Source organism: Alexandromys fortis, unplaced genomic scaffold, assembly GCF_014885135.2.
Source record: "Alexandromys fortis isolate MF-2015 unplaced genomic scaffold, M_Fortis_MF-2015_v1.1 scaffold_0, whole genome shotgun sequence".
NCBI classification, from domain to species: Eukaryota; Metazoa; Chordata; class Mammalia; order Rodentia; family Cricetidae; genus Alexandromys; species Alexandromys fortis.
In genome coordinates, this window is record NW_026067949.1 from 42,642,064 (window position 1) to 42,666,437 (window position 24,374).

Below are 24,374 nucleotides of genomic sequence, written 5' to 3' on the forward strand. Positions count from 1 at the left end.
GCTTTAAGTGGATGCTCAGCTAACAAGACATCTTCGGTATTGACAGTGAAACATGACTCATTCCTTCATTTAAAGGTTTAAGCTTACCCATTCACATAACCTTCCACCCACAATTTGTCCTGCCTGCAAGATGTGTTGAGGGTAAAGGTAGCTCAGAGCTTGTGGGAGTAGCCAACCAGTGTCTGACCCAACTTGAGACTCACACCTGGATGGGGGAGGAAACCCATGCCTGATACTGCCTGGATGGCCAGGAACCTGGATATTCCTGAGACCTATGATGGAACCAAACATGGCTGAGGAAAACAAAAGCCAATGAAATGATTTCTAGTGATGGCCTGTTATACTTGTAGACCAGAGCCTAGCATAATTGTCATCAGAGGCTTCACCCAACAAACGATGGGAGCAGATGCAGAGACCCACAGCCAAACGTTAGGCAAAGTTCAGGGAATCCTGCATAATAGGGGCGGGGTGTAGGATCCAGAGGGACTGAGGACACCAGAAGAACACCAGGAGAACCAGGCCTCAGAGGGGTTCACCGAGACTGAGTTGATGATCAGGGAGGTTGTATAGGTCTGAGCTAGGTCCTCTGCATTTATGCTATGGTATGTAGCTTGCTTTTCTTGTGGGACTCCTAACGGTGGGATCAGGGGCTGTCACTGACTCTTTTGCCTGCTCTTGAGACCCTTTTCATGGGTTGCATCGGCCAGACTTGATATGAGGGTTTATGCCTGGTGTTCCTGTAACTTGTTATGCCTGTCCAGTTGATATCTCTGGGAGGTCTGCTCTTTTCTGAAGGAAAGCAGAGGAAGGAGTGCTGGACCTAGGGGAATGCAAAGAAGGTGTAGGTGGGGGGAAGACTGGGAGGAGATGAGGGAGGGGAAGCTGCAATTGAGATATACTAGAGAGGAATGAAAAAGGGGAGGTTAAACTTAAGTTTTTATAAAATATTTTACAAATTCAAAATGGTTTAAGCAATGTATTCCATAGCTGTATGCCCACCACCCTCTTTGGAAATAAGTTGTTAATCCTGCTATTAAACCCCAGAAAGAACTCTTTCTAAATCCCAGACTAGCCACAGCTGCTGTGCTGGTTTGGTAATGAGACCACATAGTTAGCCTGAAATTCCCTCGGCCAAGCCACAGTGGCCTGTGCAACTATTTCAATAATTCAAGAGTTTGGCTGGTAGCAAATAAATAAATAAATAAATAAAATGCAAAAGGATTCAGAGATATTTAGGAAAACAAATTTAGGTTCAAAGTGATAATTCTGCTGATACTTTGAGAAAACAGATACCACAACTCCGAAGAGCTGTCCAAAATGACTAAAGGTTTCTCTGAGGCACAGACATCATTCCAGCCCTCAGACCATGGCACAGACCCTTGTCTGTGATTCCTGCTGCCCCGAAGTCAAAAGCATCTCAGGTGGAGCTGCATGGGTCACAGAGCCTCTATCCTCTGCACTTTTCTCCTCTTCTTCACAATGTCTTTGACAATAAAGAGGCTTGAGCAGAGTGCTGCAGGCCTGTGGAGCACACATGCCAAGCCAGACTGCTTTACCAGCACAGCTATCTGCTGCAATCGATGGAGAAGGATAAAGTTCACACGCTAATCACACTCCTGTGGGTGAGGAGAAATGGGATGTCACAGAACGATCATTCCAGTAATCAGTCAACCCCGTGTAAAAATTTAAAGGTAAGAAATGCTGTCAAAGGATAACTATGTTTTAAATCTGTTCTTGATAAAAAAAATAATACGATTGCTACAGAATAACATGCATACAATTGCAATATTATCCACCACTGAGTACAAAGCATGAAAAGATCAAACAGTAACGACTCTAATGTCTGCCCTAAAGAAGTGTTTAATAACGACGTAGAGTATGAATGAGGCTCATTCCAACTTCTCGTCTAAGTAAAGGGTGACTTCTTGATAGAATTCTTGATTTTGTCACACAATGTTGAGAAATTGTCACTGTAGAGACTCACTCACCCAAAGGGACCATGGGAGGACAGGCTAGAGGAATAGAAACTGAAAAAAAAAAAAACACAGGCAGTTTCCTATAACCAAAAAGATTATGTAATATTTTACAAATCACACAGGAAGGAAATAAAGCCTCCAGAGGACAGAGAAGAATAAAGACAACTCCGTAATCGAGGCTTAATTATCTAGTCAGTGTATGCCCATTGAACAAATGAAGTACTAGCAGTTAATACTGTTAACCCTGCAGCATAAGGAAACTTTCCCAAGGGAGTAGTGTGGAAAGGAAATAACGTGAACCATTAAGGGAAAGTCCTATAAGCCTGGGTGCTTCTTCTCCCTGTTGCTCTGGTGAATGGGCAGCACCATTGCATCTATGGAGGATAAACACTAGAGGTATACATGAGAGATATCCTGAGCAGAGACGGGGATGGCAAGAGAAAACCTACTTCTGAGTAGGTTTTCCCATATTTTCTTCCTCCATCCTCCACCCGCAGTGGGAACTGGAACATTTCCAGGTCCTTCCTATACTCACTGGAGAGCAGAAGACAGCAAGGCCTGCAGGAGGAAACACTTAGCCTGGCTTTCACTAAAAGATACAAAGAGTGGGAAGCATGACTGAGAAAAGTCCATTGATATAAAAAGCCAGGGCAAGTGACAGATAGGAGGGCTGAGATGAAGCCAAGTGAGCTTAGGCTAAAGTGCCTTGGTTTGCTTTGTTTTGTTGTGAGTACCTGGGGGTCTGTAGGACAGATTTCAAGGAGGCAAGTGTTGCTGTGCTTCGAGAGACAGATGAATGGAGTAAAGCTATAGCAGTTTTATTTTGACATAAACTGTATAATAATCCTCCATAACATCGTCCAGCTATTTTAAGTATCAACATTTCAGTTGGAATGAAACAGCTCAAATAGGACACCCCCAAACTTGGGCACCGTCATCCAGGATGTGACATACACATTCAGCCAACGCCCACTACCACAGTGGCAGGAGAGGTGCAAGCATCCGGGAAGTGAGACAAGGATGCAGCGCTGAATGAGCCCTGTGCCCAGGGATTCACTTGCAGAACTTGCAGTGCTCAGCGATGGTTACACAAGGTTCCGGTTCCTGTGAGGAAAGCATCAGAATCAGCACTAGGGTACAGAGCAAGGATTCTACTGCCATGAAACAGCAACTGCTGGTGACCTTGATGGCTCATTCTTGGGGGTCAGCAGGCAAATAAAGAAGTTGCTCTACTGGCTAATATCTTACACCTGTCTTGGGAAATAGGGACCATGGCACTCATGGGGACTTGTGATGTCTCTGTGTCATTTTTTAGAAAGAGTAGAGAATAGTTTCAGCAAATTTATCCAGACAAGAGCTAAGTGCCCAAATCCTGAAAAGCTGAAAGTCTATGCTGTTCTATTAGCTAAGAAAATTAAATCAGCTGCTAACCTAATATTATGAAATTATAGCCTAGATATGAAGGACAGAGAGGTACATAGTATTGACAGAGGTCTATGGGCCAGTAGCATCATTAGTAGGAATAGCTTGTTTCACTAGATGCAGCGGTCAAACGAAAGATTGGATGCCCAGTGAAGGGGAGTGAGATAAGAACTTGACTATGATATTCATTTACTGCTCTTTCCATCAGATACCCCAGCTTACCCTTAATTTCAGTCACAGCTGTAATGAGTTCTGTCAACCCTCAGGGTCATGTTGCATAGGTACCTGCGCGCCTAACTGCAAGAATCTTTCTATACTCCATGTCAGAGCTTCCCCAAGCCACTAGAGTCTAGTTGACTAGTCTGAACAAAGAAGTACATGAAAGAATGAAAGTTAACAGCCCTGGGGACTTCATACATTTGGCAAAGAGACTTATGGTCACATACTCCAGATCCTACACACTTTTAAGAGGCATTGTGTGATCCTTAGAAATCCCAAGGGAATGGAAACCAAGTTACCCATGGCTGCAATTCTGAGGGACACACTAGTAATTGCTTTCTACTCCTCACTAGTTGATCTCCTCATACTACTGTTTGGATCCATGTAATCATCAGCCACGGGGACCCAGGTTGTTGAGACAGGCTCTGATCAGGGAGAGTGAAAACTGTAATGGTATGTTTGTTTCAAAAAGTATCTTCTATCTTTAGAGACATGTTTTCTCATTTTATTTTAATTTATTTTCCATTTCTTTAGCTATCACCTTCTCTCTTTGGAAATAGCCAGTTATTTCAAAACTTCACTTTTAGTTTAACTCCAAGACGATGACAGTGCAATCTTCTGTGGTCCCCACTTTCTGTGTGTACATGTTATAGCAAACAACGTTAAGATGACGCCAGGAGTCTGGGACATGCTTAGCACTTGCTCAAGAGGATGCAGTTCATATACATGTTTCCTCAAATGGCCTCATGCCCTCCCAGTCCTGTGGTTAGTAGTGTTTGGCAGCATCTGACTGTGAGTTAGACACCGGAGTGCGGTCTACCTCTAGAAAACACCAGACAGTGATTCACAGGCCTTGGATTCCTTTTTACGTTTCTGCTCATATGTGTTGAGCAACGTCTTGTCCTCCCTTGCTCAACTTTTCAACTGTAATGGAGCCAGCCAGCACTTTTTCTGTATCCCAGATTAAAGGGATCATCTTTAACACCACCAAGAGCCTTTAATATCATCAGGAATTGGCCTAATTACATTATACTTTCTTGTGTTTAAAAATCTAAAGTACATCTACTAGTTGTATTTTGATGTGGTTGGGATATGCTTAACTCCAGAGAAAAAGAGAGAACACTTTTGCACTTTTATTTAATAATTGGAATGCATCCTGAGTAATCTGGTTTTTTTTTTTTAAATAAGGGTGAATTTCTTCCAATAAAACTTCATGAATTCAAAGCAAACGTGGAATGGAACTTAGCAGCACATAGCATACATCTCTCACATTAAAGACACATATGAAACCTCAGATTGGGCAACAGGAGATGCAAGCAAAGGATGCACTCAGCTTCAAAGCTTATTTCTTGTAATTTATGGCAAGGGAAGGTATGCATATGAGTGTACATGTTTATGTGTGTGTGTGCATATGAGTCTGTGTACATGTGTGTGTCCTAGATTTGTGGTTTTATGATCTTTAGGAGTAGTCTATACACGGCACACTTTGGTCACATAAAATGAAATCAAGTTGGTACTGTCCTAGAAGTTTCTGTCTTTCTAGTTAGTACAGTGCTGGAAGATGCTCTGCAAGTTGCTTGCGGGAGAGAAGTCTTCAAGATTCTTATCTAAACATGATCCCCATAAGCTAAAGTAGCCACTGGCCTGGAAAGATATGCTCATTGGTGCAATAACTGCATGACCTTTATGAGGAAAACCAACAGTTTTCTGACCACCTTTACCTGAAAGGAGAGATTTTTATATCTGGTACCATAAGCCTGGCCAAGAACATATTCTATATTGCTAATGGCTACAACATCCAACTCCCTCCTAAATATTTGTCTCCATATCTATAAACTAGTGAATCATTTTTCCCCATCAGAAGCTTCCTATAGTAGGTGGGTAGCAGTTAGCATAGAGACCCACAACTAATCAGTGTTCCGAGAACAAGTGACCATGGAGAGTGGTGAACATCTACGTCACTCCTTCCTTCACCAGACTCGAGAAGCATTATAAGAGGAGTTGAAAGGTTTTAAGAGCCAGAAGGCAGGGAGACTTCTGTAACATAATGACTCAGAGACTTGACAAAGCCCTTGCACTCAGAACTGCTGTGGTTGCCTGCAGAAGACCTGCAGAAAATCAAGCCAATCAATACTCCAGCCTGGGTGGATAGGGGGCTCAGGAGGGGCCCTCCTAGCTAGGGAACTATTGGCAGTGTATAGTTGCTGGGGGAAGAAAAGCCAGTTTTCCTCAGGGACGTGGCCTCTTCTGGGTTACTCAAGCTGTAGTAGATGGTGCTATCATTCCTGTGGACACAGGCAAACTAACTGGACTTAGTGAGTTACTTTACACAAAGGATATAAAGTTGAGTGGGGGATGGGGAATGTGGTAAGGAGTCTGGGAGAAGTTGGAGGGGGACAGCTGGAGGAGGGTATGATCAAGATATATTGCGCATATGCACGAAACTGATAAATAAAACTAAGATATTAACAAAACAAGTAATTTTAATAAGGCTTTAATCCTACCTATTTTCCAATTAGAGAGGACATTTACTTCTTCAAATTATGCTTAAAATACTTCAGCCAAGTTTTAGCTTATTCGTTTGTGTTTTATAACCAAGAAACACAACTTGATCAATGGTGAATTTTGTGTGCATCGCTGGGATGTGGCAGAATGGGATGTGAGCTAGATAATGAGTAATTTTTACTGGAGACGTGAGGTAAACACTATAGGTTGTAGGTAGTGGCCTTCCAGAGAACAGCGACCAAGTTCCCAGTGGAAGGAGGAAGTAAAACGCTTGGGAGTGGAGGTGGGAGGGGGGAAAAAGAAAAAGGTTTCTCATTTGTCGGTTTTAGCCAAGTTGGCCTAAAAATGACAAAAGTTCCTTCTTTCAATTCTTCTTAGCCGTCTCAGGCAAGCCTGCTTCTCAAACCTAAGAACAAGTTTAATTAAAAGCAAGAAAGAAAAACGGTATTTTACACCACACACACACACACACACACACACATGCACGCACATGCACACATTCCTGTGTACACACAGAGAGGAGTCTGAGTTCATCCACTCTCTCCATACTTAGTTTTTTCTTTCCTACATAGTATCTTTATTATTTGGAAATTTCACACAATGCACCCTGATAACACTTCCGATTGCTTTCAGGTCCACCCTCCTACTCTTGAGTCGTCCTCAAAAAAGAAAAAAATACACCAAGTCCAATTTTTGTTGTTCATAAACTCATTGGAGTGTGGTCAAACTCCCAGGAGCCAGTCCCTTAAAGATAACTGAGTCCTTCCCCACAGTCCCCAGACAGAAGCCCTCACCTACAGGAAGAGCTACAGTTCAGCATCCCCATCACCACATGAAAGACTCTTTGCAGTGTTTTCCTGTCAGAATGTTTTGAGGGTGGGAGAGGTTGTCACAAAAGCCTTCAATGTCTCTCATTCCCAGCAACTCTGAGCCCGCAGTTAACAACACCACTGCCAAAGAAGCTTCCCTGCTCACAACAGCCAGGGGCAGCATGGATCATGGACTTACACATGGTTTCTGGGAGCAGCACAGACCTCTAACCTCCACAGGGCCTCTGGTGGTAACATAGACACAAGGCCTCCGGCAGCGGCATGGGCCGCAGGCATCACTGTGGCTTGTGGGGGCAGCACAGGCCAGACATACCAGCATGGCCTCCCGGGGCAGAGCCTGCAGGGGCTCCAGGCTGTTGCACACCACTGTGCTGCAGCTGTTCTGCCGTCTTGACCACCTCTCCATCACACATTTATTCACTGAAGTGGCATTGGAGTGTTCCCACAGTGTATATCCCAAACAGCTTTACATGCAAATATTTACCCAAGGAGTCATTGATCTGGTTCGAGGTTTCTGGTTTCTGAAGCACCATAAATTCTGGACTATCCCTGAGACTCAACTGGACACACATTCTGTTATTACCCGGTGATCTTGGACCGGGGAAGAGCTCTAGGCTGCTGCTGCACACCGCTCTGCCCTCAGCGCCTGCTGTTTCACTGGCTCACCATCTATGACCATCATTCTCGTAGCCCAAGGGCAGCACCACAGCCTGTACTCTCCTCGACCAATCAGGGTGATCAGCGGAGCATGCTCCAGCGGTGCTGGCTCCCTGTTGCAGGATGGACCACTGGCCGGAACGTTTCAGCAGGCTGAGGACTGGCCCCATTCAGCAACAGCATACATGTTCTTTGCTGCTAGCAGAGCTCCTGTGCCTGTCGCTAGATTCGCCATTCTCCATGTGCACAGCTGATCCACCATTGTTCCTTCCAATTTCTTGAGACCATTGTTAAAAAGTATCTTCCCATAAGATCTCTCTCTCTCTCTCTCTTTTTTTTTTTTTTTTTAGTTGTTCCAGAGATACTGTGGGTTCTGCAGACTCCTCCTCCTCTGCCACTGGTCTCCCCTTGGAGCCCCTGTGGGTTTTTCAGGCTCCTTGGAGCTGCTCCGTGGTCCTTCGGGTGCTGGCAGCCTGCCCCATCTTGAATCAGATCTCCGGGGAACGTCTTCATATTTAGTTATCTCTAGCTTGAAAAAAATAAGGTTGGTGTTCCTATACTCATCTTTTATAATTGCATGAGGCATCAAGAAATTCAGAAAAAGAAAAATGTTTGTCATTGCCTTCAGGAAGGCAATTTGATACATGAATATAGGATGTGTATGTATGCATGGTGTGTGTGAATATATGGTGTGTGTGGTTGTGTATGTATGTATTCCTTTGTAGGAGTGCAGGTGCATACTTGCCAGAGCACATGTGAACTTTAGAAGACGTCTCTAGTGTCAGTTGTCACTTTCCACCTTGCTTGAGACGAGGTCTCTGTTCTTTGCAGCAGAGTATAGCAGGACAATTGCCCATGAGTTTCTGGGGATTCGCTTGTCTCTGGCTCTCATTTTCCCATAGGAACAATGTGTCCCACTTTTATGTGGATTCTAGAGAATGAAACTCACACTCAAACTTGCACAGCAAATACTTTAGCCACAGAGCCATTTCCTAGCTCCCAGTAATGCATTCATTTTGAGGTCCCCTTTGGAATAAAAATAGAATGCTTCTTAAGGCATTCCTCAAACTGATAAGTATCTATACTATAAGCTAATTTTAGTTATCTCACAAAGAAGAGTGTCTCCTTCTCCATGAGGACAACTCCACAGTGGTCCTATCCTTTCCAATGTCCCTCATGGTGTGAGAGCGCTTTCCCACTTTCTGCATCAGGGACGTCCCAGGATCACCTCGTACCATCCTTCCAGATGCTCTCTTGCCTTCATCCCAGAGGTGTACACCTGTACAACACAGTATGCGCCTGTTGGTCTTAAAGGAAGATATGGGGAAGAGGAATAAAATTCTGGATTTTTCTTCCACTCACATCTGCTCATTGTAGCAGCTTCCTAGGAAGACAGGAACCAAGAGAGCCAGGAGCCCTACAGAAATGCCACTGCAACTTCATTTGTCGTACAAATGCTTTATTGAGTGAATTAGACAATAAATGCATTCATGACAGTCCCCTTAGTATTGTGCTGTCTCCTTACATTCTTAATCCTACCTTTTCATACTTGGTGGCTTAAATTTGAAGATGGTTTCCAGCATCTAGTGGGTGCTCAATACATGTCTGGTCAATCCTATCAATAATTCTGATGGTGAGTTCTAGATAATATATATGGTTTGTCAATGCCTGGCAAAGGGCAGGTGTAAGACAAACCAAAGTAAAACCAGGAGGGATATCTGCAATCTGCTGTCTGAGAAAAGATCTTAGTTTTCACTCATCAGCATTCCCCTCCTTAATCTATAAATAGGCCTTTTAAGAAGAGATATGGAGAAGACATTTTTATTGTGTGTGAATCTTGTTCAGTCTTGGGTTTTGATTAGTTTTAAGATAATTGTTTCTGCAAAGAAGTCCTAGATTGAGATTCCGAGATTGAGTCAGCTAAGGCCTGTGGTTGCTATGAAAACATGATTAACTGTTAAATTAAAGCCATACCACCAGCTGCTGGATTCTGGGCAGAAAGTGTAATATACGGGAGTTACAGTAAAAATATTTAGATGAATCTGTGAATGTCAAAGCAATTACACAGTTTTATAAAAACTAAAAATGTAAGATACTCAAATCAATTTCTAGGCTTGTTTCGAAAAGTGTGTCTACTTTTCACGCAAAGAATGAGTCAAGCTTACCATTATAATGAACTTGCTCAAAAGCAGAGGGACAGAATGGTGCAGGAACTTTCAAGTTCAGCAATACCAAGGCATTTCTAGTTCTGCTCTTTGTGTTGTGCCTTCATATGTATATCATAAGATTTGTTTTTATTATTTTTAAGTGTGTGTGTGTGTGTGTGTGTGTGTGTGAGAGAGAGAGAGAGAGAGAGAGAGAGAGAGAGAGAGAGAGAGAGAGAGACTATGTATGTTTGGGTACTTACATATAGATGAAGTTCTCCATGGAGCCCAGAATAATCAAAGCTCCTGGATCTGGAGGTATATGAAGTTGTGATTCACCCAAAATGAGGTCCTCTGGAAAAGCAGTATACACTCTTTTTCTTTGTGGGGGTGGGGAGGAGTTCAACCTGAAGATCAGAAAGGCAAAATAACCAGCCACTGACTCTTACCTCTCAGTCTGAAATGGCAATCCTGCCTCCAGGAATCTCAGAATGAGACTGTGTGTGAGAGCTGTCTCCTCCTGTCTTAGATTCCTCTCTAGTGCTGGAGTTGAAGATGTGTACTGCCCGATTCTACGGTAAACTAGTGTGGCTACTGGGATTAAAGGTGTGTGTCACCATTGCTGGTCTGCAAGGCTGATCAGTGAAACTCTTTTACTCTCTGAACTTCAGGCAAGCTTTATTTATTAAAATGCAGATGAAATATATACTCTCAACCACTCAACCATCTCCTTAGCCGCATCATGTATGTTTTTAGTTAGACTTTTAATTATACCCTAGGTTTTTATGTATTTGACAAAGACATCTTTTGTGCCCTCTGTATCATTCAAGGAAGGCAGACTGAAACAGTACCTACTCAAACAGTGAGAACTACAAGCAGCAAATACTGCGATCTCATAGTAAGTAGGGATGATAATAGCTGTATCATATATAGTAGGGCTGGAGATGTGACCTGGTAACAGTGGGCTCATCTGTGACATGCAAGTCTCAAAATCTGACCACCAACACTGCCAAGAAATGGGGTAAATAAAGGAAATCAAGAAAAAAGAAAGTGGAAAGCATCAGAATGCCAAGTCTATAAATCTATCAAGAACTATTTATGACTGTAGGTAGGTAGATGTATTACTAACCACTGACTTTTGCTCCTGTTCTAGTTTTTGTGCTTGTGCAATTTATTTTTCTGCAAGTAGAATCTTGATACATTTCAGGCACACAACTAAATTCTCGATGAAAGGCTTGGTGTCTTCTTTTTTATTTGAGATGGGGTTTCTCTGTAGCTTTGGACCTTGCCCTGGAACTCACTCTGTCGACCAGGCTGGCCTAACACTCACAGAGATCCACCTGCTTCTGCCTCCTGAGGGCTGGGATTAAAGGCATGAGCCCCCACTGCCCAACAAGAATCTAAGAAGTTCAAGTGAAAGGGAGAAACAATAAATCAGTAATGATCTCTTAAGGACTTTAATCTGGAACTTTCTGGACACAACTTTATAAGATTTATAACAGGTATCTGTAATATATCTTTATAAGATATATTACAGGTAGAAGAGAATAAGGAGGACAAGATTTTGAGACTTTTTATATAAGTTTTTGGTTAAATGAAAAACTAAACAATCATTGTTATAAACAAGGGTAAAAAGCAAAGATTGCATGTTTTCCACAGCCGATCAGCATGTTACTAAGTCCTGCTACAACTGAAACACTGAATGTCAACTGGATAACTTATTTATACTTCTCCTGAGAAGAGCCTTAAAGAGGTACCCCTAGATGCACGCAACTGATTTCTTGCCCATTTTAAGTACGTCAAGGTTGCTTTTCTGTGCTCTACCAACTGTACAATTAGGTGAGACCCTACATGCTCAGTTACAACCAGGGAGTTTTGTTGCAATCCCTTCTTCTTTCAGAGTTGTGAATTATTATGGATCTGGGGCCACCTTGTGACAGACTGGAAAAATTCCTTGCATGGATCCTTGGATCTCAACTATGGTTTTCTTTCATGGAACGTGTTACCTTGGTGAGAGGGTTCCAATGGGCAAAGCTGACTTCTACCAATACAGAGTGACTTTATTTACCACACAGTCACAATATAACCAGTTTCACACTGACTTGTTTCTGTTCCCAACCTTGGCAACATTACATCCGTACCTTGTATCACGTTCCACTCCCAGTGAGTCTGTGGCATGAAGTTCATGGAATGTCATGTACAGAGAAGGCAACTGAAGTGAAGATGTTGAGGGCATTTTACTAAGTCACACAGATAGCCAGTGGGCTCTGATGAAGGCTCAGACTATTCCACAAGGAGATGGGAATGAATTGTTTTGTATTTGTGCAAAAAGTGCAAGCATTCCATGACAATATTAATAAGTTAATAAATATATATGCTGCTTAATAAAGTTTAACACCTTTAATTTCATTTTGTTAGCAGAGTATTGCTTTATGGCTGCTTTTATGAAATTACTATATAACAGAAAACCACGAGAAACTTGAAAGAAAAATTTGAGCACTACACCATTGTCAATAAACTCAATAGTACAGAGATAATGTCATATTTGTGACACTTCTCTCATACGCCGCTACACCTGCTGTCTTAGTCTTGAGCTATTATACCACTTGTAATATTTATAAATTTATAAGGAACAGGAAGTTCATATGAAACAGGAATGTGCTTCTCCCAAGACACGGAGGCTGCCTCTCAGGGTTGAAAGGTGTTTACTGTTGACTTCAGGCACAGGGTCTATTAATTCAAGCTGCAAACTTATGAGGTGTCTAACATGTAAATAAAATGCCTCCGATGAAATTTGTCTTCCTATCTCTTCACATATTTATGTTCAAATAAGGGAATTTTGCCTGTAATGGCTGCAATTATTGAACCACACACATTAAGAGAAGAGCTTCTTGTATTTTCACTTTTCCTGGTGCAGATGATAACACCAGACTTCCATGGTAAGCAGCCCCTGGGCAGTTTCCCTTTACCCTTATCCCAGCTGGGGAAAAAACTGATGCCAAATATTTGTCCTATTTGCTGATTACTTATTTTCAACAATTATATTTTTCTAATTCAGTTTTCATTTGTTCAGAACTAAAACCTGTATGCTTTAAAAATTTACTGATGGAGTCAGAAATAGTTTCAAATAACAACAAACACAGCTTTTAACCTATTTTCAGAGGCCAAACTGTTCTATTCGATGGAGAAATCTATGGATTTCTTATTGGAAACTTAAATTGCAGATCATATTTCCTTAGAGAAGAACTACTCCTCCAGTCTACACCCATAAAAGTAAGGATTGTGAATTTAGCTAAGTGGTTGAGTGCTTGCTTACAAAGCATGAGGTCCTAGATTCAACTCTCAACTCTGGAAGGGAAAAAAATGGTGATGAAGTTGAGGACATATATCAATGGTCCAGCTCCATGATCTAGCATGTGTGAAACCCTGGGTTGATGTAGGACGCCCTTTTGTATTTGTGTTGCTTTCATTGGTTATTAAAGAAACTACCTTGGCCTAGTTGATAGGGCAGAACTCAGGTAGGCAGGGAAGACAGAACAGAATTCTGGAAGGAAGAAAGCAGAGACAGGCAGATGCCATGGTTCTCCTGCCCTAGATGGACACTGGTTATACTCATGCTGGTAAGCCACAGTCAAGTGGCGATACCCATTAATGGAGATGGGTTAAACAAATATGTGAGAGTTAGCCAATAAGAGGCTAGAAATAATGGGCCAGGCAGTAATTCAATTAATACAATTTCTGTGTGGTTATTTTGGGTATAAGCTAGCCCGGCAGCCAGGACAAACAAGGGGCCCCGTTTCTCCTACTTCACTGGATCTAACATCAACTATTTTAAGTGTGTGGTGGGTAGCAGGGACAAGGACAAAAAGCTTTCATGAAGGAGAAAGTTATTTTGGTTATTGTAAATGGTTATGAATTCAGTCCTCATTATTTCTGCCATCCAATTCTCTTAGGCTATACACTATCTGGAAGAAATAGATAACAGTATGACCATATCGCTAGGCCAAGAATCTACCCCATGTGGCTGTATGACTGCCTTAGTTGGAGGGTGCAATAAACATTAAAGGTAGACAAATCTAGATAAGTAAGTTCTTTGTAAAGTTCATTTGTCAGTAGAAGTCACCACACGGTCAAAATTTTAAACCCTGGTTAACCATAATGGCAATCCCATAAAGCTGTCTTAAATAGCAGTAGGAGGTAGCTGCGGGGACAGCAAACTTTCCAAGGCCTATGGGCCCAAGGTCATCAAAATCTCTGACACAATTGACATCCTGACCAGTCTCGACCTCGTAGTATCTACATTATCCTGCACATGATTTAGCATAGTTTCGTCCAAGAGCCGGGAAGGTGGTATTATAATAAGTGCATGGTATCTAGAACTAGAGCATTTGCATGGTTTTAGTAGTTAGTGCTTGTGTAAATTTAGTAAGTTACTAACATGCTTTGAGCTTTGAATCATTAGGTAATAGGAAAGTGACCTGCTGCACAGCCTTCTTGTAAAGAGATAATAAAAAGTCAACTGCAGGGGTGAGGCCTTGTGAGATTTAACCATCCATGTTAGCGTGTCTACTGGTGTTACCATCTTGAGGATCTTGTTTAGGTGATCAATTTCTCTTTTTAATTTCATGGGTGTAACATCCTTCTCACATATAGAAGACATGATCTCACAACAGACTTCCTGGCCCTTGGGCTCTTAAAACCTTCCAGCCTCCTCTTCCACAATGTTCCCTGAGGCTTGGGTATATAGAAGCTGTGTTACAGATATATCAATTAGGGTTGGGTACCCCAAAGTCAGCTGTTCTCTATGTTTTGGCTTGTGGATTTTTGTGGTGCTCTCTTGTCTGCTGCAAAAAGAAGCTTCCTTAATAAGGGTTAGAGCTACACTTATCTGTGGATTTAAGGGTAGGTTTTTAGAATTCAATTAGGAAATATACTGGTTTCGGAAAATGGCAATCTGGGTTCTCATCTAGGGTCTATAATTTCATCAGCCACAGGAGTTTGGTTAGGCTGACAGGACACACATTAATTACGGCCTATTGAGTGGGCTTTTAGTTTAATTATATAGTGGTTGGGGATCCTCAAGTTGTAAGTGCCATTATTGTGCCCTTGGATATATCTTGCTATGTTTGTCATTATTGTGGTTCATGGGCTTTACAGCTATAAATATACTTCATACAACAAAGAGGAAGAGAAACAAACCACTTTTCTGGTTTCAAATAGTACTTTGCCATAGAAATCATGGACTCCTAAGGTACCTGTCATCTGATCTCAAGAGGATTTCCTCACAGTTTCGGAGCCCTGGACACTTACATTGCCAAAGGCATGTGGATCCAGATACAGGGAAAAGAGCTCTGAGAATGAATACCTGCATCAGGTTGTATGGGCAGGCCAGAGAGCAAGCAGAGTAGCTTCGCTTTTCAGAAGAGCCTGTTCTTCTACTGGCATTAACTTCATGGAATGTCAGACAGCCCAGCTCCCCAGGGTGTGTGTTCTTCAGAAGCTGCCCTTGTTGAATAAGTGCAAACACAACTCTGGAATTTAGAAACAGTCGAGTGGGGGCACAGCAGCCAAGAGTAAACAGATGTCCTTTACCATGTAAAGTTCCCTAGCTCAGCACTTTCTCTTCCTGTTTTTTTTCATCGCAGCATAAGGTAGCACACAGGCAGTCCACATTTGTAGAAGTAGTCATTAAGTACTTTGAAAGTATTTATTTGATCTTTAAAAACAAAATTTACAGTGAGATCCTCTCTAGACCATTTTTACCTCCTAATCAGCTTGAGGTGGAAAAGTAGAAGAATGTGTTATTTTGAGCTGACATGAACAATATTTGACACAATAGAAGTACTGAAAACAGTTGATTTGGGGCTAATTTCATCAAAGGAAAACATCCTGCTAGATGCTCCTTAAATTAGAGCTAATAATTTTGAAAACCCAGGCAAAATGTCTTAATTTTAGGAAATTTTGTTTGGCTGCAAATGGAAAGGGGCTCCTTTTAAGTCAAACCTTGACACCAATCGCCTTTCTCATTGACAATTTTGAGTTCTTCTCTATATAAAAATAACACATAGTTGGGCATGATGGCCCATCCCCCAAGTCCTAGTTGCTCTGGAGACTGAGGTAAAGAGCTCTGTAGCAGCCTGGGCATTGCAGCCAAAGCTTATCTGAGCAAAAAGTACCACTTGCTTTTTTGAGTAACAATTGAGAGCAAATTAATATTTAATCTCCACACGGTGCTTTCCTTTTTAATGGATTTTACAATGTCCTCTGTGATAAGACAATGCTATTTCAGGAAGTAAACTCTGCATTTACTAACAGAGAAGTTACCCTTAGATAAGAAGATAAATGTGTGGGGCTTTGATTCCTTTTAGTATAAGCCATCGAACCCAGGGCCATATGCATGCTAGGGAAGCACCCCCCCACACACACACTGAGCTTTATCCCAAGCCTAAACATTACATTCAGAAAGCATCAGCAGAAACACTGACCAGTCCATAGAAAATTCTTTTATATTTTAAAGTGTCTGATGCTGATAAAGGAAAAAAGAAGGTTAAAAAATAAAACAACTTCATGCTAAGTACATATTGTGACGATCTCAGGATGATTAATGACTCCAGGAATCTTCAGAATGCACAGGACATAGTCTAGGTATTGATCAACAGAGCACTGCGTAAAAACAGGCTGTCTGACTCAATATTAATAGATAAGAATGGCCCCCAGTGGCTCTTTAACCACAAGTCCACATAAGTTATAACATATAGGCTTAGAAATACAACTAAAATATGTGCTTTACAGCACATCTATTTATGGTCTTTAGTGACTAAATGTCTGCACCAATTCAATTCAATTCATTTTCTTTAGATAGGACTTACATAATTTAAAAATTCAATGCCAATCATACTACCTATGAATTTAGTCCAGTAGGTATAGACCTAGGATTGGTGTTAGAGGTTCATGATAACATTTCACCTTCTTTTAAAATCGGGAGGATAAAATAAGTCTTTAGAGTCAAATAAAGTGTTAATTTCCCCTAGCCAAAAAGATACAGTTTTTAGGGTCTACAAAATATTTTCCTAAAACAGAAAAAAAATTGAAATATTAATGCCGTGTAAAGCATAAATATTGAATATAGTGCATGGCCCCCACAAGGGTCTAAGTGTCTAAAGCCAACAGTAGTCCCTTGGCATTACTGCCAGCGTTAGTTGAACACAAATAGAGAGCATGTTCTAATAATTGGGTCTCAAAGCAGATTTCTGTCTGTGAATGACAAGCCAAAGACAGCCCCATTGATCAGAAAGATGTGCCCACCTTTGCACAGAGCTAGACACAGTGAAACCGCCCGGAGAGCAATAGAGCAACACTGCAGGGAAACTGAGTCTCACAGGCTAGCATGCTTGGCTGTGGATAGAGGTCAGAGCTGGAGTGCTGCCAAGGCCTTTTGTATTATCATTGCCATGCTGCTGGGAATGTGCCTTCACCCGTGCATGGAGTTACTGGAAGTTTTACAGAATCCAATACACACCCTGCACCTTGTACCGGCACCTGAGTGAACCTGGACAGAAAACACTCCCTGGTCTCTTAACTAATCTCCACTGTGCTTAAATTTTAACTTGCTATTTTGCAACATATACGACCTTCAATTTGATTATTTTTTATCCATGGTTTTAATTTTAATGATATTTATATTTTAAATAATTATAAATGCATAGAAAATGTTTTAAAATAGTATTAGGAATTCCAGATCAGATTCCACCTAGGTTTCCTAGTATTTCCAAAAACCAAGAAAATTCTACAATTAAAAATAGAACATTGATGGTGGCATAAAAGTACTATTGGACTACATACTTTATTAAAACCATGAGAGTTATCCCCAAAATACCCTTTATATAGGGATATCACACATGTGATGCTCTTGCCACTGAATAGTATCTGAATATCTATCTATTTTCAGGATACATACTTATATATTTAGTTTTTGAGATTATACTATAATGTATCATTTCTTCCTTCCCTTTCCCCTCCAAACTTCCCACATATCTTTCCTGTTATCCCCATTTTTTAACAACAACAAAAATTATTTAAAGAACTTCCCCCTCAAAAAATAGAAAATAAAAGTAACACTTTATGTCATGTAGAAAAAGAACTGTGGAATCTGTTAGTTTTCTTGGCGTGCCATATGAGTTACCATAAGCTTGCTGGCTTAACTATCAGAACTTATTTTCTCACAATTCCAGAGACCATGAATTAGAAATGGGCAGAAGGGTGGTATTAGTTCCTTCCAATCTACAAGTCCCAGACATCCTCGACCCATGTCCACAGGGAGCCTTCTCTCTCTCTAGGCATCCATCCCTCAAGCCTTTCCCTCTTATAGGAGCACAGGTCTGATTAATTATGATTAACACAAATAAACTCTCTTTTTGGTTAAAAGATGACCCCAAATACTTGACTTGTTGAGTCATTGAAGCTGTCCATATCGTATCTAATTCTCTTGGTTGATATTCAGTGTTCTAATTTGCTTCTCAGTTGCTGTGACCAAACATTGACCAAGAACAACTTGGAGAGGTAATTTGTCTTATGGTTATAGCCTGTGGTGGTTTGAATAGGAATGGCCACATAGACTTACGTGTTTGAATGCTTGGCCAATAGGGAATGGCATTATTAAGGAATGTGGCCTTGTTGCAGTAGGTGTGGCCTTATTGGGGGAAGTGTGTCATTATAGAGGTGGGCTTGGAAGTCTTACATGTGTTCAAGCTATGCCTGGTGTAGCACACAGTCTCCTGCTGCTGGTGGATCAAAATGTAGAGCTCTCGGCTCCTTCTCCACCACCAAGTCTGCATGCATGCTGGCATGCTTCCGGCACCATGAAAATAATGGACTAAACCTCTGAAACTGTAAGCCAGTCCCAATGAAATCTTTTCCTTTGTAAGGGTTGCTGTGGCCGTGGTGTCTCTTCACAGCAATAGAAACTCTAAGACACCATCCTCCATCCTTCAACTTTAACCTTGCAAACTCTTGTTGATGAGTCTTTGTCCACATTCTTCTCTCGGTGTGGTACAGGCCAGTGGTTCTCAACTTTCCTAATGCTGGAGCCCTTTAATACAGTTCCTCATATTGTAATGACCCCCAACCATAATATTTTCATTGCTACTTCATAACTGCAATTTTGTTACTGCTATGAATTGTAATTTAAATACCTGTGCTTTCCGATGGTCTTAGGCAACCCCTGTGAAAGGGTTGTTCCACTCGCCAACAGGTTATGACCCACAGGCTGAGAACCACTGTCATAGACCCTTTACTTCTGGGCATGCTATAACTTTTGCAGCCTTCAGTATCCAATCTAGCTCGCTTCTCTACCTAGATAATTTCCAAAAATTCCTTTTTCCCCCTTTCTCCATGTTTCCCCCCATAGAGGCAAAGATAACAAAGTCTGTTCTTCACAGCCTAAGAGGCCCACCTCAGACTACTATCTTGTTCTCATCTGACTACCTGGTGTTTTTCTCTTTGAAACATGAGTTGAATATGCATCCCACTCCTCTAAAATTGTAGAGAACATTCAAGAAAACTTTGCTGAATAATCTTTCATAGTCATTCTGGCTCAGCAGCGGTCAAGAGTTCCTTCTCTTGGCTCAGTTCTAACCTCAGCGTGCCGGGCCCATGACTCACAAATTCCTGCACAAAGCAGTGAATTGACAGAGGTAGGAAGCTCTGTCCACACATGGGATTTCCCGACGAGTTCAGAATCTCCCTCCAAAACCCCTTTCCCCATGCGTTTCCACCACGGATGCTTCCGAAGACAAAGAATAACAGAGATAACAATGAGCAGCTACTCAAAGATAAGTCAGAATATTTCCCAAAGGAACCTGCCCCAAGGATCTGCTAAACAAAGCATGAATTATATTCAGTTCACAAGTTTGGTGAATTCAAACTCAGCATGCAAATTTTTAGGACAGACATTAGTCTGGTTGGGCATGGATTAAAAACACAGATTAAACTGTCTATGACTGGGTCAAAATTCCAGAATAGTGCCAAGAAAATTAAACTATCTCTTGTAGCACAGGCCATCAGAAGGAAGCATTACTTAAAGTCACTGTGGTGACATCATTCTGATTCATCACCCTGACATTCAGCATTGTTACCAGTTACTTGGGTCAGTGCCTAACGTAAACATGAGGATGAACATTTTATATCATTTAAGCAACAATGGTCAATCAAGCGATCAGAACTTCAAGACAATAATAGGTGCATATACCACAAAGAGACTCAACCCGTTCGTAATGAAAGCCTTTGCCAACACCATGGGAGGGGACCTGAAAATGATGCCATGGATTTTTATAAAATATGCTGAAGTCCTACATTTTAGTCAAGCTGGTTAGAACTGCTTTGCTTCTCTCCCACTGCCACTTCCTTTCTTGTCTCTCTTGGTGTTGTGTGATGCTGGTGTAGCTGTAAAAACACTTTTCACTCTGGCAAAGGGGGAAGTTGAGTGTAGTCAACTTTAGCATAAGTTTAGGGCTATTTATTGGTTGGCAGTCACCTTCTGGGTGGTTCTGTTGAATTAGCCATCCTAGTGGGAATACCTTTTATAAATACCAGTGTCTTCACTATACATATTTTCTCAGTTTCTTGATGCAGAAAGTCAGAAGTGTCTGAGACATCTACGCCAGCCTGGCACAGCCATGGAAAAACAGGGTTGAAGTGCATAAAGTTAGAAGACAGTCTAGGTAAGGTTCCTCCCATTAGCAGGGTACAGAGTTACAGGAGAGAGTTAAGCCTACTTCAGTCCTAAGCAAAAGAAATCATCACACAATTATGTTCCATATAATCAATGTGTTCAAGTCTCAGTTTCCATGAGTGTTTTTCTGTATTGATTTGAGCATGTTACATAGAATCCATCAGAATATCAGTGTTTGCAGAACATATACCTGCAAGACAGAAAGCTCTGTTTGGGAAGTTATGCTCGAGTGTCTTCTCTGATGCTGTAATAAAACACTGACCAAAAGCAACTTAGGAGAGGAAAGTGTTCATTTCACCTTACAAGTGGTATAGGCCATTGCTGAGAGGAGTCGGGGCAGGGACTCGAGCAGAAAGTTGAAGCAGAAGTGGTGGAAGAGCTCTACTTGATAGCTCAATCCAAGATACATTCTTAGCTAGCCTTTTTTATGTAGCCTAGGACTAGCTGCCCAGCATAGTGCTATTTCCAGGGGCCTGGGCCCTTTGAGATAACATCAAGTTGACAGGTAAAACTCACTCGAACAAGCTGCAAGCTTCATGCATCTACTTATCATAGCTAATGTTTCACCAGTAAAATATAACTTAATAATTTAAATTCACACCATTATTTCATAAAAGAATTTCTTACAAACTGCAGGTTAATAAAGACTAAAGAGGAGATGAAAGACTTTGGAATGTTGTGCTGTCTGAAATAAAAGGAAGATATTCTCACAGCTGGTGGATTCCTATTTCCATCAAGACAGGGCACATCACACATCTATAGAGAGAGAGCTCTACTAGCCAGACCAACTACTATGCAAGGATATGGACATCAAAGCTAGGAAAATTCAGATTTGAATTGATAGCTGTCATGGGAAGCATGGATCATTATAATAACTGGAAGACAGGAGAAGGCTGATTATAATATATATTTTTATATTAGTATGTTGAGCTTTGACAACAGAGATTCTTAATTCCTCTAAACTTATAACTATGAGAGCTATTTTTCAAACAATAAAAGTTAAGTAGATATCATAAAATATTAAATGTTGTTCTTCCTATTTTTTGAATGGAAAATTACCTTAAATTGCTTTTATATGAAGCAGAAGAAATTAAGAATATGTAACCAAATCTGTACAGCCATTTTAAATTTGAACATCAGTTTTCTAATAAGATAAAATAATTCCCGATATAAACAGGCATCGGAGGTCATATCATGGACGTTATCTCCTAGTCATCGTTGGTTCTAAGGTAGAACACTCATACACAGGGATAAGTGCTGTTCTTGCTCACAGTTGAGCCTTGTTTTCCACTTCTAGGTCATGGTTAGCCAAAATGTAGACTCAATTAATAACAGTTATAATTTAAGTGTGGCAAAATTGTTATATTTTCACATTAAAGTATTATGCTTTTTTATAACCCTTAGATCTCTTTGAAGTGCTATTGAACCATGAATGGGATTTCTATTGTGGTCTAGCTTACATTAAAAAGCATTGAGGTAACTTAAAAGTAGTTTTATAAGAGATGAGAGCTGAAGAAAGATCTGGAACAGTCTCCCATGACCTCCTCTCCTTACTCCTGTGGCCTTCTATTGTTCCAGGGTTGGGGCACTCAGTGAGAACATCTAGTGGGCAGTGGGCAGCCGAATACACTAGTGCCTCTCTCTGTCACCTGTGATACAGAACAACCTCTCAGAACCACAGTTGCCCCATCCACGCAATACTAAAGCCCTCCCTTGTGAGGTTGGTGTGAGAGTCAAATGAATTCGTGTCCAGAAAAGGCCATGACGGTAGCTGTGCCGAGTGTGTTTTACTTTGCACCCTCTTCGCAGCTTTGCCGAATAAGTCATCTTTATCAGTCCTCTTTTGCAACCTGAAGACCCACATGATGAGAGAGTATTAATAATTTCCCAGATTGTAAATAGATAGAGTTTTCATAATCATCATAATAAAAATAGTTAGAAATTTTCACAGTTTCTGGTAAAGCAGATGCCACAGCCCACCTGAGGTCACACTTCTCAGTCATCTGCAGGCTGTAGGTGCCCGTTATCCATTCCCAGCCCTAAGGTCACCTGCACAGTGGTACAGGGAGGCAGGAAGCAATTCGTTTAGAAAAACACAGTGTGCCAAGCCCATGCAGTATTACTTGAGCTTAGAACATTTCAACAGATGAGCTTAAGGCAACATTTAAAATGACAGGAGGAAGTGGGTTTGTGCCAAGTTCCCTCCTTCTCACACAGGTCTAGATCCAGTTCTGGTGACTCACCTGCCTACCTCCAGCCGCCTTTTGTATCTAGAGTTCTGGAAAACGTTAGACATAAACTGAAGAAACCACTATAGAATGAACTACTCTGAAATCAAAATGTCCCTGAAAGCGGATCATTTGTCTACCAAGTATATTAGCCTGCTTTCTGTTTCTTAATGAAATGGCCAAGGCTAGACACTTAGTAAAGAAAAGCCCAAACCTCATTGTACTGCCTAAGGGTGCTCCCAGGCTCATTGCCTAATGGAGAATGACACCATGGCAGATAGGTACGTAAGAGAGGGTTTACAGGGTGAGACAAGACACCAAGAGACAGGCCCCGTGGGAATTATATTAACCCTCTGAGGACAAAGCCACAATGACCTAAAACCTTTCCCCCAGTTCCCACCTCTGAAAAGATCTTACCTCTTTTCAACAGTAGCACATGGGTGGGTGGAGAATAAAACTTTCCAATATGAGTTTCTGGGAGACTCCTTCCACCTAGATCCAAACCACAGCTTCATGTTTGTAGAAAAACCAGTAGTCCGATACTTTCAGGACAAAGGTATGGAAAGTCAAGGTTGTAATTATACCCAGAAAAGTAGTTATGAAGTATTGTCTCCCTTGTTCTTACATTCTGCCGTCCACTGAAACGGGTCATCTTCAAAATTAAAAATAAAAACAACAAAGGACACGTCTAATGAAGGAAAGCTGAACTTACTACATTTACGCAATGAGAAGACTTTGACAGAGCTTTGTGTCTGGATGGATGACAGGAGCTGAACTCAAAAGGCTTCAAACCTGTCAAGGCAGGAACTAACCGGAACTGGACATAGCGCTGACATGATACCTAGGTTCGATGGACAACAGAAAAGAGGGCCTCGACAGGAAGACCGGCAGTCTGGCTTTTGCCTGACATAGGAGGCGTTAAACCAGAAGGGCGAACTGGATGGTGAGATTAAACCCATTTACAAGAATTTCCTGAGGCCAGCAGCAAAGGTCTTCCCTGAAGTACCACTGTTTCGTCGTAAGACTTTTCCTGAAACAAAATGTTGCCACGCTGACATAGACAGACAGTACCGCTTTCAGAAGTCTCCATGAAGTGGGGAATTTGTCCATAGGTTTTGTGCCCAGAACAGTGTGTGCACACGATTCACATGGCATAGTGTGTCAAAGTCTGGGACAGATTTGTAGGCATCTCTGGATCACCCCGTGGGTACAGCAGGCACAGGTTGGTAATTGGAATGGTCATTCTCTTCTTCCATCCAGTTCTAAGTCACACATTTCCTGTTCTCTTTAAACTATCTGCAAACACTCACTGTGTTGCTGGGGCACACAACCTTCTTCTGTTGCTCAGAAGAAAGTGTATTCTGTGGTTGGGAGTGACTCAAAGAACTGGCCACCAAGAATCCTCAGTTGCTGTCCATTAATTATTATTTGTAAGTGAACGTCACATTTCTCTAGCCCTAAGACATGTAGGAAGAGATGTTTATATCATTAATGACACGCCAGAAGAAATCCCTTGTCCTCCAGCATTTCCTCCTACAGCAGTGATTCTCAACCTTGGTGACCCCAAACCATAAAATTATTTTCATTGCTACTTCATAACTGCACGTTTGCTACTGTTATGAATTGTAATGTTACTGTCTGTGGTTCCCCGTGGTCTTAGGTGA

At 41.5% G+C, this 24,374-nt stretch overlaps 1 long non-coding RNA gene across 8 annotated transcripts in view; it reads right to left on the reverse strand.

Moving 5' to 3' along the window:
• Positions 1 to 2,778: 2,778 nt before the first annotated feature.
• The window catches only part of LOC126506344 (uncharacterized), a 29,552-nt gene continuing 7,956 nt past the window's right edge, over positions 2,779 to 24,374 (reverse strand). For 2 of the 8 annotated variants that reach the window (XR_007593189.1, XR_007593188.1), the window contains one exon: positions 9,920 to 24,167. This is a non-coding gene — a long non-coding RNA (uncharacterized lncRNA). The other 6 variants (XR_007593194.1, XR_007593195.1, XR_007593193.1 and 3 more) reach the window with 6 other exon arrangements.